We start from the raw sequence: 15,825 nt of genomic DNA, 5'->3' as shown, positions 1-15,825 counted from the left end.
TGCCCAGACCTTCCTTTACTTTCTACCACATCCCACCTTGAAAGGCAGTGAAAGACAGCCCTCCTGGACTCTCCACAGCAGTGGTTTTTTTTTTTTTTTTTCTTATTATTACAATAATTTTTTATTGACAGAACCCATGCCAGGGTAATTTTTACAACATTATCCCTTGCACTCACTTCTGTTCCAATTTTTCCCCTCTCTCCCTCTACCCCCTCCCCTAGATGGCAAGCAGTCCTATATATGTTAAATATGTTGCAGTATATCCTAGATACAATATATGTGTGCAGAACCAAATAATTCCCTTGTTGCATAGGGGGAATTGGATTCAGAAGGTAGAAATAACCCATGAAGAAAAACAAAAATGCAACCAGTTTACATTCATTTCCCAGTGTTCTTTCTTTGGTGTAGCTGCTTCTGTCCATCATTGATCAATTGAAACTGAGTTAGATCTTCTCTTTTTCAAAGAAATCCACTTCCATCAGAATACATCTTCATACAGTATTGCTATTGAAGTATATAATGATCTCCTGGTTCTGCTCATTTCACTTAACATCAGTTCATGTAAGTCTCTCCAAGCCTCTCTGTATTCATCCTGGTGGTCATTTCTTACAGAACAGTAATATTCCATAACATTCATATAGCACAATTTACCCAACCATTCTCCAATTGATGGGCATCCATTCATTTTCCAGTTTCTAGCCACTACAAACAGGGCTGCCACAAACATTTTGGCACATACAGGTCCCTTTCCCTTCTTTAGTTTCTCTTTGGGAGCAGTGTTCTTCATAGCAGTGTTTTGCAAATCCTGAATGTATTTATTGTGTGCTGTAATTGTCAATGTTCCAGTTATAAGCTCTCTGATATACTATAAACATTCTTTTATACATAATTTGCATATGTAGTGGACAATTAACTGAATTGTAAGAGAGATCATTGTACAGTGATGAAGGGACTAGTGGTTTTGGAGTCAGGAGACTTTGAATCTGCTTACGCACTTAGTGACCCATGACCATTTAGCTGGCTTGAAGCTCAGTTTCTTCATCTATAAAATAAGATTAATTATACTACTACATTAAGTAGATATTTAATGAGCTATATGCAAGGCACTGTGCTAGAATTTCTAGATACAACTTCATAGATTTGCTTTAAGGACAGCACTTTTTAGACTTAATTTTTTTTTTTTTTTTTTGCTTTTTTTATTGAGAGAGTTGAGTTAAATGACTTGCCCAGGGTCACACAGCTAGGAAGTGAAGTGTCTGAGACCTGATTTGAACTCAGGTCCTCCTGATTTCAGGACTGGTGCTCTATCCACTGTGCCACTTAGCTACTCTTAGACTTAAATCTTAAAGCTGAGTAGCTGTTCTTTTTGTTGAATTATTTTATTAAGTAATAGGTTTCCTTTACAATTTTGTTATTCTTAGGTAACTTGGCACAATATAGGTGAAATGTTCAACTTTAGGGCCTAATCAGTAAAGACTGTTTCACAGACTAAGCTGAAAACAAAAACAAAAACAAAACCCCAACAGGTCAAATAACAAGAGCATTCAGCTGAATTTTTCAGCTGAAAAAACTGAAGCATTGCTGTAGATTAGGATAGAAAGCCAGTCTTGAAGCCAGAAGGCCTGGGTTGAAGACCTGTCTTTGACTCAGTACTGGTTTTGAGCATCCTGGATAAAAGTTATTAGATTATAAGGTGCAGAAAAGGGGGTGGTCTACATTGGTAGAGGTTTAAGAGATTTACTTATCTCTCTACCTGTAAAATTGCCAGTCTTTGTTTCTATACTAGCAAAATAAATAACAGGAGAAAAAAATCCAAATATGTCAAAAGTGTAATCTTAACAGTGCTATACTCCTCCCCTTACAATCACCAATTTTCCACAAGTTGACAAGAAAAATGGTAGGAATTTAGTTACCATTCCTGAAGCTTTGTTTGACACAATGCTGTTGTGGCTTTAGATAGATTTTATTACTCTGGGGCAGAGTTCTGTTTTTTGAGCATTTAACTAACAGAGCTATTTTGATTGTCTAGATTCAAGTAATGAAAAAAATGTTAATAATGCAGAATAAACTAAAAAGTGTATTTCTCTGCAATATTTTTCCCCTGGAGAGCTAGTTGTTGAGCATTTGTCCACTGTATCTCTGCCTAGGGGTCAGAGTGCCAGATTAAACTCCCAATGGACTATTTATTATCTTTAGTTTTGATCCTGCTTTTCATCTGCCTTAACTTTCTGCCACAGTGTACTCAAAAGTGTTTCCTAGTTATTTGTAAGACTTCTCTTCCTTGCCCCATTCTGTGGAGGATCCCAGGCTTTATTCCTATTCACGTTTTTTTTCTTCAACCCTTTTCTAGCCTTAGGACAATGCAGGCAGGATGCTTTTCACAGAGTTTCTAACTCATCTTAGTAGTCTTTTTCTTATGTTGTTTTGTTAAATTCTTAGTATCAGAAGAATGTTACTCCTTATTAATTCAGGATTTTTTCCCCCTTTATAAATGTCCATTTTCATTTTGCTTTGGAGGTTACTTCACAAAAGCTTGTGAAGTTTGTATAGTTCTTAAAACTTGGCAATATAGGAAGTAGGTGTTATGCTCTAAGAAGAATATATTTTAAATTATTGTGAATAATGCTGTGGAAATTCAGCTGTCAGATAAAATGTTCTCTGTAATTTTTGGAAGTACTTGCATTTAGAGTAGTATAATGGGAAACCTGTAACAGACTAATTTTATTCTCAGTATGGAAAAAGGTTCAAAAATTTAATATAGTTCATGGGTGCATGCATTTCTTTAAGTAGTTTATGATTTCATTTAGCAGTGCTGATAAACCCTTGTTTCACTTTCTAAACATCTCAAGGAATTTTGATTATATGAATATTTTAAAATGAAATATGACACATTTCTTGTAGGATTGTCTTCATTATTTGTTATGGATACAATTTTGTATATGTGGTAGACCAGAACAGAGGAAGGATTTCTTTCTTGAGTTTAATATTTTTTTCATTAGTCTTTAAAGTTTTCCCTGGACTTATTTTATTCAGAAGCTTATTTTAAAAAGTCTTCTAGTTTCCCCAAAATATTCAAGAATGAAATTAGAAAATAAAGCACAATATTTAATTAATTACAGTAATTAATACTTAAATACATAAGTATTTCCCTTCCCTGTGATATGTTTTTTCCATAGTCATGCTTGGAACCTTGTCTCCCTATTTTTCTTGAGAGTCATTGTCATAAAATAGAATCTGTATTTGGAGGCAAGAGACCTGTGTTCAAATTCTAGACCATTACCCCATCGTTAAAAAAGGATGAACAGAGAAGTATCTTGCTAGATATCTCTAAATCAATCACTGTGAGTCAAGGAACTGGCCAAACAACAAAGTTACTGACAAAGAAGCCTAAACTAGTCCAAAACAGCTAGGGTTAATAACAGGGCACAAGCTTTTTGACATATGGAATGGAGAAATGAAGAGAATTGTCAATCCAACCAAATGTAACTACCTTGGATTATAAATCCAAACAATTGTAACTTTGACTAAATCTGACCAAATGTAAATCTGAATAATTTGAACCTTGAAGGGGGAAGCGATAAGGAACCAAACTAACAATATAAAGTATAAAGCTTGCTTCTGCTTCTGCATTTGGGGTGGGTTTTTTGGCCCATGAACACATTCACTTTTTATGAGAATTGCTGAATAAAAGATTCTTCTCTCACTTTGTTGTACTATAGCTCCCTTTTATTGTCCTGCCTAGGTTTCCCCAATTGTTCTGCCTCAGTTCCTTGGATTGTTCTTACTCAATTCCCTTGTTGCAACCCCACTTCCTGTCCATTAGGATTGAGATAATTAGGGCTGTAGCTGGCCACTCTGACATTCCAAAAGAGTCATAAAACTCCAGATGTCCCATCTCAAATACCTACTCTATCTCTCAGTTCAGATTTGTGGCTCCTAACTCCTTTTAAATTATCAAAAATTTATGGTCTTCACCCCCCACCCTGTCAGAACCACCCCCTTGCCTTGGTCTATCCTGGTCGCTTAGAGCCAAGTGTATATATTTCATGGAAAACTCACATTGATTGCTTAATACTTTGAGACATCAGCCCTGGGACCAAATGGATCCTTTGGTCCCCAAAAATCTCTCCCTCTCAGAAATCCAAATAAAATATTAAAAACTCTCTAATTTCTACCTTTCCTCAGTTTCTCAGGCATTACAACTTTAAAATAGTGTTAGTTATAATAATGCTCTTGGACCAGCTTGCAACTGGGGAAACAGTGGGCAGTGGCAGCTCTTCTCCGGCTTGCTTAATCTTCAACCCTGCTGAGTTCCATGGGGTCTTGGAATAACAATAACTATGTTATCTTAGCCATTAAAATATAAGGCTCTAATAGAATGTTAATTTTATAAGAGAGTAGTTAATGTTTCTTTTTTTAATTCTTCGAAGCCACAATAGCTAGCACAGTGCTTTGGCACATAGTAAATATAAATTCTTATTAAGTCACTTAACCTTTCTCTAATTTGATCTTTTCTAAAAGGACAGTAATATAAGCATTACCTACCAGTAGGAATGCAATTCTGAGAAAAGTACTTTGCAAGCTCTAAAGCTCTTTATGTGTGGAACAGAGAGATAAAGTGAAGAACTTAAAGGAATATGTGAATTCTTTTTCTGTATTTTATTTTCATTATTTCTGTGTTTTTCCTAAGACCTGCATAATATGTGCAGGCCCATATTTACCACTGTCTGCTTGATTATCAAAAGCCTTGAAGGCCTGATTTTCTGTTTCCTAGAAATCAGGTGATCTCAGGGAAACAGAAACCTTCCATTCCAATCTCTCCCGATAGCAACAACAAATTAGATGCCATCCCCCATCCTTCTCAATGCTTTCTTATTTGTGATGTAATCTCTTGTATAAAAGCTGTGTATCTTTACTACTTCTTTAGCCCTCCTACCACAGCTTTCTCTTTCCCTTATCTCGTAATAGAACTGCTCATCCTCCGGTGGTTTAATAAACAACCTTTCTGCTTTATACTTTGAGTGATCTTTGAGTAGTCATTTTGGGTAGGGGTATTCTAAATCCCACACATTTACAAGTCATCATCATCATCATCATAATAACTTAATTCTTTTGTGGACCATCATATGTGTTCTTTCTTTTAACCCTTTACAGCCATATCTATTATTCGTGTCTTGTGCTATTTCACTTTAAGGCCATATATTCTTTTTGAAGTAAAGCAGTTCTTATTCCATTTAAAGTTAAGAAAACTACCCAATGATAGTTGGTACATTTCGATGATCAAATACTCTGTGACCAGAAACCAGGGCTTCTGATTTTGATTTTCAAAGAAACAAAAAACTATTGTATTGGTGTTTTAAATGTAAATTGTAAGCCATTTACCTTTCACAGATATGTTGCAAAGATGACTTTAGTGGTGTGCTATTTATAAAGAACTTTCTGTGATAAATGGCACTAATACTATATAAAAATGACAGATATAGGATTCCCATTGAATGATTCTCTGAAAGTACTTGAAGGATAACTAGAAAAGCAACTACTTGAGGCACATATGGAATCAAAAGATTTTCCCCAAAATTCACATAAATAAGTGTTGTAGCTGAAGCTGCCATTATTCATAGGGGCAGCATTTGCCTTATAGCAATAGTGACATCACAAGACTCCAGTAAAAAAATATTAAAAAGCCTCATTGAGGCCCTTATATCCTGTGTAACTTGGAATTCAGAATATTCATTTGCTTCTTTACAAATCAGATAATGTAGATCAATGACAGATAATTGTTAAATTATAATTTAAATATATATATATATATATATATTTTTTTTTTTTTTTTTTATTTAATAGCCTTTAATTTACAGGATATATATACATGGGTAACTTTACAGCATTAACAACTGCCAAACCTCTTGTTCCAATTTTTCACCTCTTACCCCCCACCCCTCCCCTAAATGGCAGGATGACCAGTAGATGTTAAATATATTAAAATATAACTTAGATACACAATAAGTATACATGACCAAAACATTATTTTTGCTGTACAAAAGAATCAGACTCTGAATTATTGTACAATTAGCTTGTGAAGGAAATCAAAGATGCAGGTGTGCATAAATATAGGGACTGGGAATTCAATGTAATGGTTTTAGTCATCTCCCAGAGTTCTTTTTCTGGGTATAGCTAGTTCAGTTCATTACTGCTCCATTAGAAATGATTTGGTTGATCTCGTTGCTGAGGATGGCCTGATCCATCAGGACTGGTCATCATCTAGTATTGTTGTTGAAGTATATAATGATCTCCTGGTCCTGCTCATTTCATTAGCATCAGTTAGTATAAGTCTCTCCAGGCCTTTCTGAAATCATCCTGTTGGTCATTTCTTACAGAACAGTAACATTCCATAATTTTCATATACCACAATTTATTCAGCCATTCTCCAACTGATGGACATCCATTCAGTTTCCAGTTTCTAGCCACTACAAAAGGGCTGCCACAAACATTCGTGCACATACAGGTCCCTTTCCCTTCTTTATAATCTCTTTGGGATATAATCCCAGTAGTAACACTGCTGGATCAAAGGGTATGCACAGTTTGATAACTTTTGAGCATAGTTCCAAACTACTCTCCAAAATGGTTGGATTAGTTCACAACTCCACCAACAATGAATCAATGTCCCAGTTTTCCCACATCCCCTCAACAATCATCATTATTTTTCCTGTCATCTTAGCCAATCTGACAGGTGTGTAGTGGTATCTTAGAGTTGTCTTAATTTGCATTTCTCTGATTAATAATGACTTGGAGCATCTTTTCATATGACTAGAAATAGTTTCAATTTCTTCATCTGAGAATTGTCTGTTCATATCCTTTGACCATTTTTCAATTGGAGAATGGCTTGATTTTTATATATTAGAGTTAATTCTCTATATATTTTGGAAATGAGGCCTTTATCAGAACCTTTGACTGTAAAAATATTTTCCCAGTTTATTGCTTCCCTTCTAATCTTGTCTGCATTAGTTTTGTTTGTACAAAAACTTTTCAGTTTGGTATAATCGAAATTTTCTATTTTGTGATCAGTAATGATCTCTAGTTCTCTTTGGTCATAAAACCTTCCCCTTCCACAGGTCTGAGAGGTAAACTATCCTATGTTCCTCTAATTTATTAATAATTTCATTCTTTATGGCTGGGTCATGAACCCATTTTGACCTTATCTTGGTGTCTGGGTTAAGTATGGATCAATGCCTAGTTTCTGCCATATTAGTTTCCAATTTTCCCAGCAATTTTTATCAAACAGTAAGTTCTTATCCCAAAGCTGGGATCTTTGGGTTTTGTCAAAGACTAGGTTGCTATATTTGTTGACTGTTTTATCCCTTGAACCTAATCTATTCCACTGATCAACTAATCTATTCCTTAGCCAATACCAAATAGTTTTGGTAACTGCTGCTCTATAGTATAGTTTTAGATCTGGTACAGCTAAGCCACCATCATTTGATTTTTTTTATTAATTCCTTGAAATTCTTGACCTTTTGTTTTCCATATGAACTTTGTTGTTATTTTTCTAGGTCATTAAAATAGTTTTTGGGAGTCTGATTGGTATAGCGCTAAATAAATAGATTAGTTTAGGTAATATTGTCATCTTTATTATATTTGCTCGCCCTATCCAAGAGCATTTAATATTTTTCAATTGGTTAGATCAGACTTAATTTGTGTGAAAAGTGGTCTGTAATTTTGCTCATAAAGTTTCTGATTTTCCCTTGGCAGATAGATTCCTAAATATTTTATATTATCAGTAGTTACTTTAAATGGAATTTCTCTTTGTAACTCTGACTGTTGGATTTTGTTAGTGATATATAAGAATGCTGATGACTTATGTGGGTTTATTTTATAACCAGCAACTTTGCTAAAGTTGTGGATTATTTCTAATAACTTTTAGCAGAATCTCTGGGGTTCTCTAAGTATACCATCATGTCATCGGCAAGAGTGATAATTTGGCTTCCTCATTGTCTATTCTTATTCCTTTAATCTCTTTCTCAGCTCTTATTGCTATAGCTAAGCGTTTCTAATACAATATTAAATAATAGCTGGTGATAGTGGGCAACCTTGTTTCACTCAGATCTTATTGGGAATGGTTGCAGTTTGTCTCCATTACATATGATGCTTACTGATGGTTTTAAATAGATGCTGCTGATTATTTTAAGGAAAAGTCCATTTATTCCTATACTCTCAAGTGTTTTAATAGGAATGGATGTTGGATTTTATCAAATGCTTTTCTGCATCTATTGAGATGATCATATGGTTTTTGTTAATTTGGTTATTGACATGGCCAATTATATTGATAGTTTTCCTAATATTGAACCAGCCCTGCATTCCTGGTATAAATCCTACTTGATCATAGTGTATTATCTTGGAGATGATTTTCTGTAGTCTTTTGCTAATATCTTATTTAAGATTTTAGCATCAATATTCATTAGGGAGATTGGTCTATAATTTTCTTTCTCTGTTTTCAGCCTACCTGGTTTAGGTATCAGTACCATGTCTGTGTCATAGAAGGAATTTGGTAGGACTCCTTCATTCCCTATTTTATCAAATAATTTATATAGCATTGGGGCCAATTGTTCTTTAAATGTTTGGTAAAATTCACATGTAAATCCATCTGGTCCTGGGGATTTTTTCTTAGGGAGTTGTTTAATTGCCTGTTCTATTTCTTTTTCTGAAATGGGACTATTCAAAGCAATTTACTTCTTCCTCTGTTAGTCTGGGAAGTCTGTATTTTTGGAGGTAGTCATCCATTTCACTTAGGTTATCAAATTTATTGGCATAAAGTTGAGCAAAATAACTCCTTATTATTTCTCTAATTTCCTCTTCATTGGTGGAAAGTTCTCCCTTTTCATTTTTAAGACTACTAATTTCATTTTCCTCCCTCCTTTTTCTAATCAGATTTACTAAAGGCTTATCTATCTTATTGGCTTTTCATAGAACCAACTCTTAGTTTTATTAATTAGTTCCATAGTTTTTTACTTTCAATATTTTTAATTTCTCCTTTCAATTTTAGAATTTCCAATTTAGTATTTGATTGGGGGTTTTTAATTTGGTCTTTTTAGTTTTTTAGTTGCAAGCCCAATTCATTAATCTTTTCTTTCTCTGTTTTATTCAAGTAAGCCTCTAAGGATATAAAATTCCCTCTTATTACCGCTTTGGCTGCATCCCACAAATTTTGGTATGATGTCTCATCATTGTCATTATCTTGAGTAAATTTAATTGTATCTATAATTTGCTGCTTCACCCAATCATTCTTTAAGATGAGATTGTTTAGTTTCAATTACTTTTGGTCTATTTCCCCTAACTTTTTGTTGAATGTAGTTTTTATTGCATCATGATCTGAAAAGAAAGCATTTACTATTTCTGCTTTCTTGCATTTAATTTGAGGTCTTTATGTCCTAATATATGGTCAATTTTGAATAGGTTCCATGAACTGCTGAGGAAGAAAGTATATTCTCTTCTATCTCCATTCAATTTTCTCCAAAGATCCAACATACCTAATTTTTCTAATATTCTATTTACTTCTTTAATTTCTTTCTTATTTGTTTTGTGGTTTGATTTGTCTAATTCTGAGAGTGCAAGGTTGAGATCTCCTACTATTACAGTTTTGTTGTCTATTTCTTCTTGCAACTCTCTTAACTTCTCCTTTAGGAAGCTGAGTGCCATACCACTTGGTGCATATATGTTTAATATTGATATTGCTTAGTTGTTTATGCTACCCTTTAGCAGGATGTAGTTTCCTTCCTTATCTCTTTTAATTAGATCAATTTTTACTTTTGCTTGATCTGAGATAAGGATGGCTACCCTCTATTTTGACTTCACCTGAAGCATAATAGATTTTGCTCCAGCCTTTTACCTTTACTCTATATTATCCCCCTGCTTTAAATGTGTTTCTTGTAAACAACATATTGTAGGGTTCTGACTTTTGATCCATTCTGCTATCTGCCTCCTCTTTATGGGGCAGTTCATCCCATTCACATTTACGGTTAGAATTACTAAATCTGTATTTCCTGCCATCCTAATAACCCCAGATTGTGCTTTACTTATTCTTGCCTCCCCAACCCTCTTTCCCCTTTTAAACTTATGTATCCCTCTTGTATCACGATACTTATCCTCTTTATAATCCTCCCTCCCCCTTTGAGTCTTTCCCCTTCTTCCTTATTCTCTTTTTCTTTTCCTTTTCCTCTCCCCGTTTTTTAATGGTGAGAGAATTTTCTCTAAAACAAATGTCAAATTATTTTCCTTTGAGCCAACTCTGATGAGAGTCAAGATTACACAATGTTCCTCCCTTCTAAATTCCCTCAGATATGATAAGTTTCCTTAGCCTCTTTGTGGGATGTGGTTTCCCTCTTTTTATCCCTCCTTCCCACCTTATTCTGCCATCATCCCTTTTCCATATCTACTTCCCTTTTTTCGTTATATCAGTACTATCAAATTTTACATGTATTTTTTGTATATCCACAACAGAAATACAATTCTCAAGAGTTATTTTACCTTTTTCTGCATCTCTTGAGTTCTATTCTTGGAGATCAAATTTTTGTTTAGTTCTGGTTTTCTTCAGAAACAAATGGAATTCATTTGTTTCATTAAGCGTCCATCTTCTTCCCTGGAAGAAAATGCTCACTTAGCTGGGTAGTTTATTCTTGGCTGCATCCCAAGTTCTTGTGCCTTTGAGATATCATATTCCATGCCCTTCTTTCCTTTAATGTAGAGGCAGCCAGATCTTGGGTGATCCTTATTAACTTTCTCGGTATTTAAATGGTTTTTTTTGGCTGCTTGTAAAATTTTTCCTTAATCTGATAGTTCTGAAATTTTGCCACAATATTCCTTGGGGTTTTTATTTTAGGGTTTCTTTCAGAAGGTGTTCGATGAATTCTTTCAATGCCTATTTTACCTTCCGATTCTATTACATCTGGGCAGTTCTCTTTGATGATTTCTTGTAAAATAGTATCTAGGCTCTTTTTTTCATCAAAGTTTTCGGAAAGTCCAATAATCCTCAGATTATCTCTCCTAGATCTATTTTCCAAGTCTGTCATTTTAGCAAGTAGATAATTCATGGTTTTCAGTTTGTCATTTTTTTGGTTTTGCTTGACTGATTCTTGCTGTCTCAATGCATCATTAGTTTCAATTTGTTCAGTTCTAATTTTTAAAAATTATTTTCTTCATTAGCTTTTTACTTCTTTCTGTATATGTCAATTGAGTTTTTGAATGTATTGTTTTGGTCTGTGGAATTTTTTTCCATTTCACTAATTTTTTTTTAGTGAATTATTTTCTTTTTCCAATTCACAGATCCTACTTTCTTACGTGTTCTTGTACTTTTCCAATTCACGGATCCTACTTTCTTTGAATTCTTTGTCTTTTCCAATTCACAAATCCTACTTTCTAGTGAATTCTTTATTTTTCAATTCACAATTCTTACTTTCCTGAGATTTTTTATTTTCAATTCACCAATTTTGTTTCCCTGCACTTCCTGGGAATTTTTAACTTTTCAATTCAGTATTTCAGGAAGTTGTTGCTCTCTTGTAAGGCTTCTCTTTCCTTTCCCCATTTATCTTCTAACTCTCTTTTGAGACTTTTAATGGTCTCTTCTTGAGACATTATGTAAAGGAGGACAGTCTGATGCATTTTTGCTGTTTGAGGTCTCTTCAGGTTTGCTGACCTGCTCTTTTTCTGCATAGAAGCTGTCGATTGTTCTTTTCATCTTTTTATTCATGTTTTAAAAGCCTTTAGGGTAGGTCTCCTAGGCAAGGGGTTACCAGCTTCCTCTGCAGAGCAGGGAAAGATGTAAACACGTTTCCGCTCCGAGTATGGGAGTGCTCTGGGTGAGAGTTTTCCCTTCCCCAACAGGAAGTGGATTCAGCACTGGCCGAGCTATCAAACTGCTTAGTAGGGCTGAGTGGATTATCGATTGCCCTCGGCTAGAGATTAAGTGGTGAAAGTGTCACCGCCCAGGCGGACCTCTTGTGGGACTGTGAGTATTGCAGCTGGCGCAGACTGCAGACGCATGACAGCCACAAACTCTGCCCAGTGTCTCTGCCTGATGCAAATCGGCCCTGGAAAAGCTCTATGGCCCAAGCGAGCTCCCCACTGCGCAGATTGGAGGCTAACCGGGCTGCGTCCTCCTGCCGTGCAGGATCACAACTGCCCCAGGAAAAGCCCCACTGCGGGTTGGGGCTCTGCGCTTGTGCTGAGATCTGTGCCTTCACCCTGGGTTTGAGACTCTCCTCGGAACCTAATTTCTCTCCCAGTCTCTTGATCTCCCCCTGGCCCCAGGAACCAACCTTTTTGGCGAGACTGCAGATTTTTCTTGGACGGTGAGTTGTTCTACTTCTTATCTTTACGAATTGTAGCAGTCAAGACTATTTTTGAGGCTCGATATAATATTGATAAAGAGGGTAAGAGAAGAGCTTAGAAAGACGCGTGTGTCTTCTCCGCCATCTTGGCTCCGCTACCTATAATTTAAATATAATAAATTATATTAATAATAAAAATAATCTAGATAAGACCATCTCATAATATTTGGAGATGCCTTTTAAGTCAGGCCCAATTTCTCTCTGTTCCCCCTTCTCCCCTCCCCCAAACAACAACAACAACAAAACAGCTTTGAATCAGCTTAAGCACCTGTACAAATGTTGTTGAGCTCTTAGGGTTCTGAAACTGTAAAGCATAGAAGAGCTGAAAAATGTTAAGGGACCGGTATTACCAGTTGGAATAGGGCTCTAATTTTTTTTTTTTTTTTAAATCCCTTAAATAGAAGCCAGTTTGAGCTAAGTCTTTTCTAGGGGACATAGCCCTTTCCTTTGCTTTTTCTTCATCTAAACTTGGGGCTGACCTGGTCGAAAAGGGGAAGACCGAGGAGATCTTGATTACTGTGGTTTTGTTCTATTAGAGAAGATTACTAGAGGCAGCTGGGTCTCATACAGCAAGAAATATTTCTTAAGTCTTAGAGAGTGCTCACCTGCCACATCTAATCTGTTCATCCTTTCACCTGGGAAATCTAAGCCATAATTTAGGAAGAAGAGGTGCAGCTGGATGATGGAATTTGAAGTAATAGGGAGTTGCTGAGGACTATAAACTCATCTCATTAAAATGACCACCAGTTGATCTTCTCTTGCATTTACCAGACAGTGCCCAAATGATAAGTTGTCAAGCCAATCAGAAGGTCCACCGAAGTTTAAAAAGCCCTATCAGCCTTTACTCTTTTTTATATCTTTGGTTGCAAATGGGGGTGGGCCCAAGACCCCTTTATTAATAGGCTTAGTGCCCTATTAATAAGTTAGCACACTCAGAGGATTTCCTCAGTTTACTTATTTGTTAAATTTCACTCCTGATAGTTTTACCATTTTTTTCAGGCCTTATTTGAATTAGTATTGATTATTGACATGGATCTGTAGTTTTGTGCTTTATCATTTTCTATCTTAGATTTTAGACTGCATTTGTGCTTACTTTCTCAATTTTCAAGAATAACTTGTGTAGTATTGGTACCTCACCCTAATTAATCCAAGCTTAGAGTTAATAGAAGGACAGTGGTCCAGGTTGATGGAGTGATCCTTGTCTTAGTGGATTCATTTTGTGTAGGTGAAGATGGGCAGTATGAAAAAAGAGAAAAAGCATAAGGATCCTTGAAGTATTGATAGGAGTGTCTGATGGAGTAATAGTATCTCAGAAGTCATTTAGTACAATCACTTCATTTTACAAATGGGGAAACTGAGGCCTAAAGAAATTAAGTAACTTGCTTAAAATCATACTGGTAGAGATAGGAATTGAATCCATTTTTTCTGATTCCAGATGCAGTACTCTATTGTATTATCATCTCAGAAACACAGTCATTGTTAGACAGTGGTCTGGTGTTAGAAGTAGAATTTAGATCTAGTACTTTAAAAAATGTAGTGTTAGTAATGATAGCTATTGAGATGGTTGGGAGTTTTTTAAAGAATGAATTAAGCTAGGAGGATAGGGTAACTGGGCTGGGGAGCTAGGATCTTAGATCATTAAGCAGAACAAAATTTTAATTTCTACAAGGAAAGGAATTATGTTTTTTCCTGTATGTCTCCAAAAGTTTTTTGTGGAAGAGGTACTTAGTAAATACAGATCAAATGAATGAAAGGAATGGGATTTTTACTTTAAAGATTTGCTTTTGGGAAAAATAGGGTTATCTTGAGTAGGATGTTTGTTGATTATAAGGACCTTACTCTTATAATCTCCAGATACTCCTGGAGTACCTGGATCATACAGAATCCAGGTATTCTGTGTCCAGGTACTCTTTGATTTAGTGACAGTGACATCTTTACTGTTCCATAAATAAGAGACTCCATCTCTTGGTATTTTGAGTTTTCCCTAGCTGTTCACAAGCCTGGTGTGCTCTCCCTTCTCATCTCTGTCTCTTCATTTCTCTGGCTTTCTTTAAGTTTTAATTAAAATCTCATCTTCCTTACCTTTCTGACATATTTATGCTCTACATAACTTCTTTGTACATATTTATTTGCCTCTCTCCTCCTTTAGACTGTGTGCTCCTTGAGAGCAATGACTATCCCTTGCCTCTTTTTGAATCCCCAGAGCTTAGCACAGTGCCTAAGACATAGTAAGTACTTATGTTTTGCCATAGTTTCCTTTTATTGTTCTGCCTCAGTTTCCCTGAATTGTTCTGCCTCAATTCCCCCTGCTGGAAACACCCCACCCCCTGACTATTAGGAGTGATATAATTTAGGACTGGCTACTCTAAGATTACAAATTGTAAATGTTTAATCTCAGATAAGGGAAAGATCCTCTAGTTCAGATATCTGGCTCCTAAGTCTTCCTAAGTTATCAAGAATTTATGGTCCTACCTCCAACCTGTCAGGACCAAATTGATGGAAATTCCCCGCTGTTTACCAATGTTCTGACTCCACCCCTTGCCTTTTTCTCCCCTGATCACTTGGAGCCATATCTAATTCATTGGAATCTCACATTTGATGCTTTGGAGGCAGAATGGATTCTGCTCTGCCTCCAGACGATCCTCCCAAACTGAAATAAAATATTAAAACTCTCTAATCTCATCTTGCCTCGGTTTTTCCAGCATTATACTTATATTAATTATTTATACGATACCTAGCTTTGTGTTTAAAATCACATATCTTAGGGACTAGAATTGTGGAAGGAAGAGGTGGTGAGTTTATTTTGTTAAAATTCAGGTGCTGTACTTTAAAGATTTATTTTAAGATTATTTAGATAAGACCTCCAATTTATATTTGGAATGCCTTCTAAGTCAGGCCCCAATTCCCACCCACCCCCCACACTCCCAATACCAGCTTTGAATCAGCTCAGGTACCTGGACAAATACTCGTTGAGTTTTGGAACTATAAAGCATAGAAAAGGCTATTTTGGCCTGAAAAATATTAAGGGCAGGTGTTACCAGTTGACTATCTCAATCATAAAGTAGTTTCAGTATTGCTTATATCAAATTTTGAGTAGAGCTGAATTTAGATTGGCCCAGGAAAGGTATTAAGCTATAAGTGTTCATTCAAGTAGCTAAATACATTGTTGACATGTTGGATTAAGTTGTTTGGCATTGTTCTTTTAAATGTTGGAGATTATCTGCCCAAAATAATGATTTTACTTTTAGTATAATTGCTATTAAACTGTTCTTTCTGATAGTTTTTAGCAAGCTTGTCAATTGCTTCTTAATGACACTCCTATTTTGAGATGGTAAAAAATGTCATATACTACAAAAAGATGTTTGTCTTTTTATTTGCTATGATTCAAGAATATGCATCCAGTTCATCCAGTAACTATAAAGAATTCTTTATAGGTAAAAGGGTA

At 35.5% G+C, this 15,825-nt stretch overlaps 1 protein-coding gene across 1 annotated transcript in view; it reads left to right on the top strand.

Annotated features, from left to right (window-relative positions):
• Positions 1-15,825, top strand: part of SMAP1 (small ArfGAP 1) — a 196,077-nt gene that overhangs the window by 112,683 nt on the left and 67,569 nt on the right. The gene's annotated exons all lie outside the window — the stretch shown is intronic.

Source organism: Sarcophilus harrisii, chromosome 4 (genome assembly GCF_902635505.1).
Source record: "Sarcophilus harrisii chromosome 4, mSarHar1.11, whole genome shotgun sequence".
Lineage (NCBI taxonomy): Eukaryota > Metazoa > Chordata > Mammalia > Dasyuromorphia > Dasyuridae > Sarcophilus > Sarcophilus harrisii.
The sequence above is the reverse complement of the archived record's forward strand: the minus strand, read 5'-3'. Positions and strand labels throughout refer to the sequence as shown.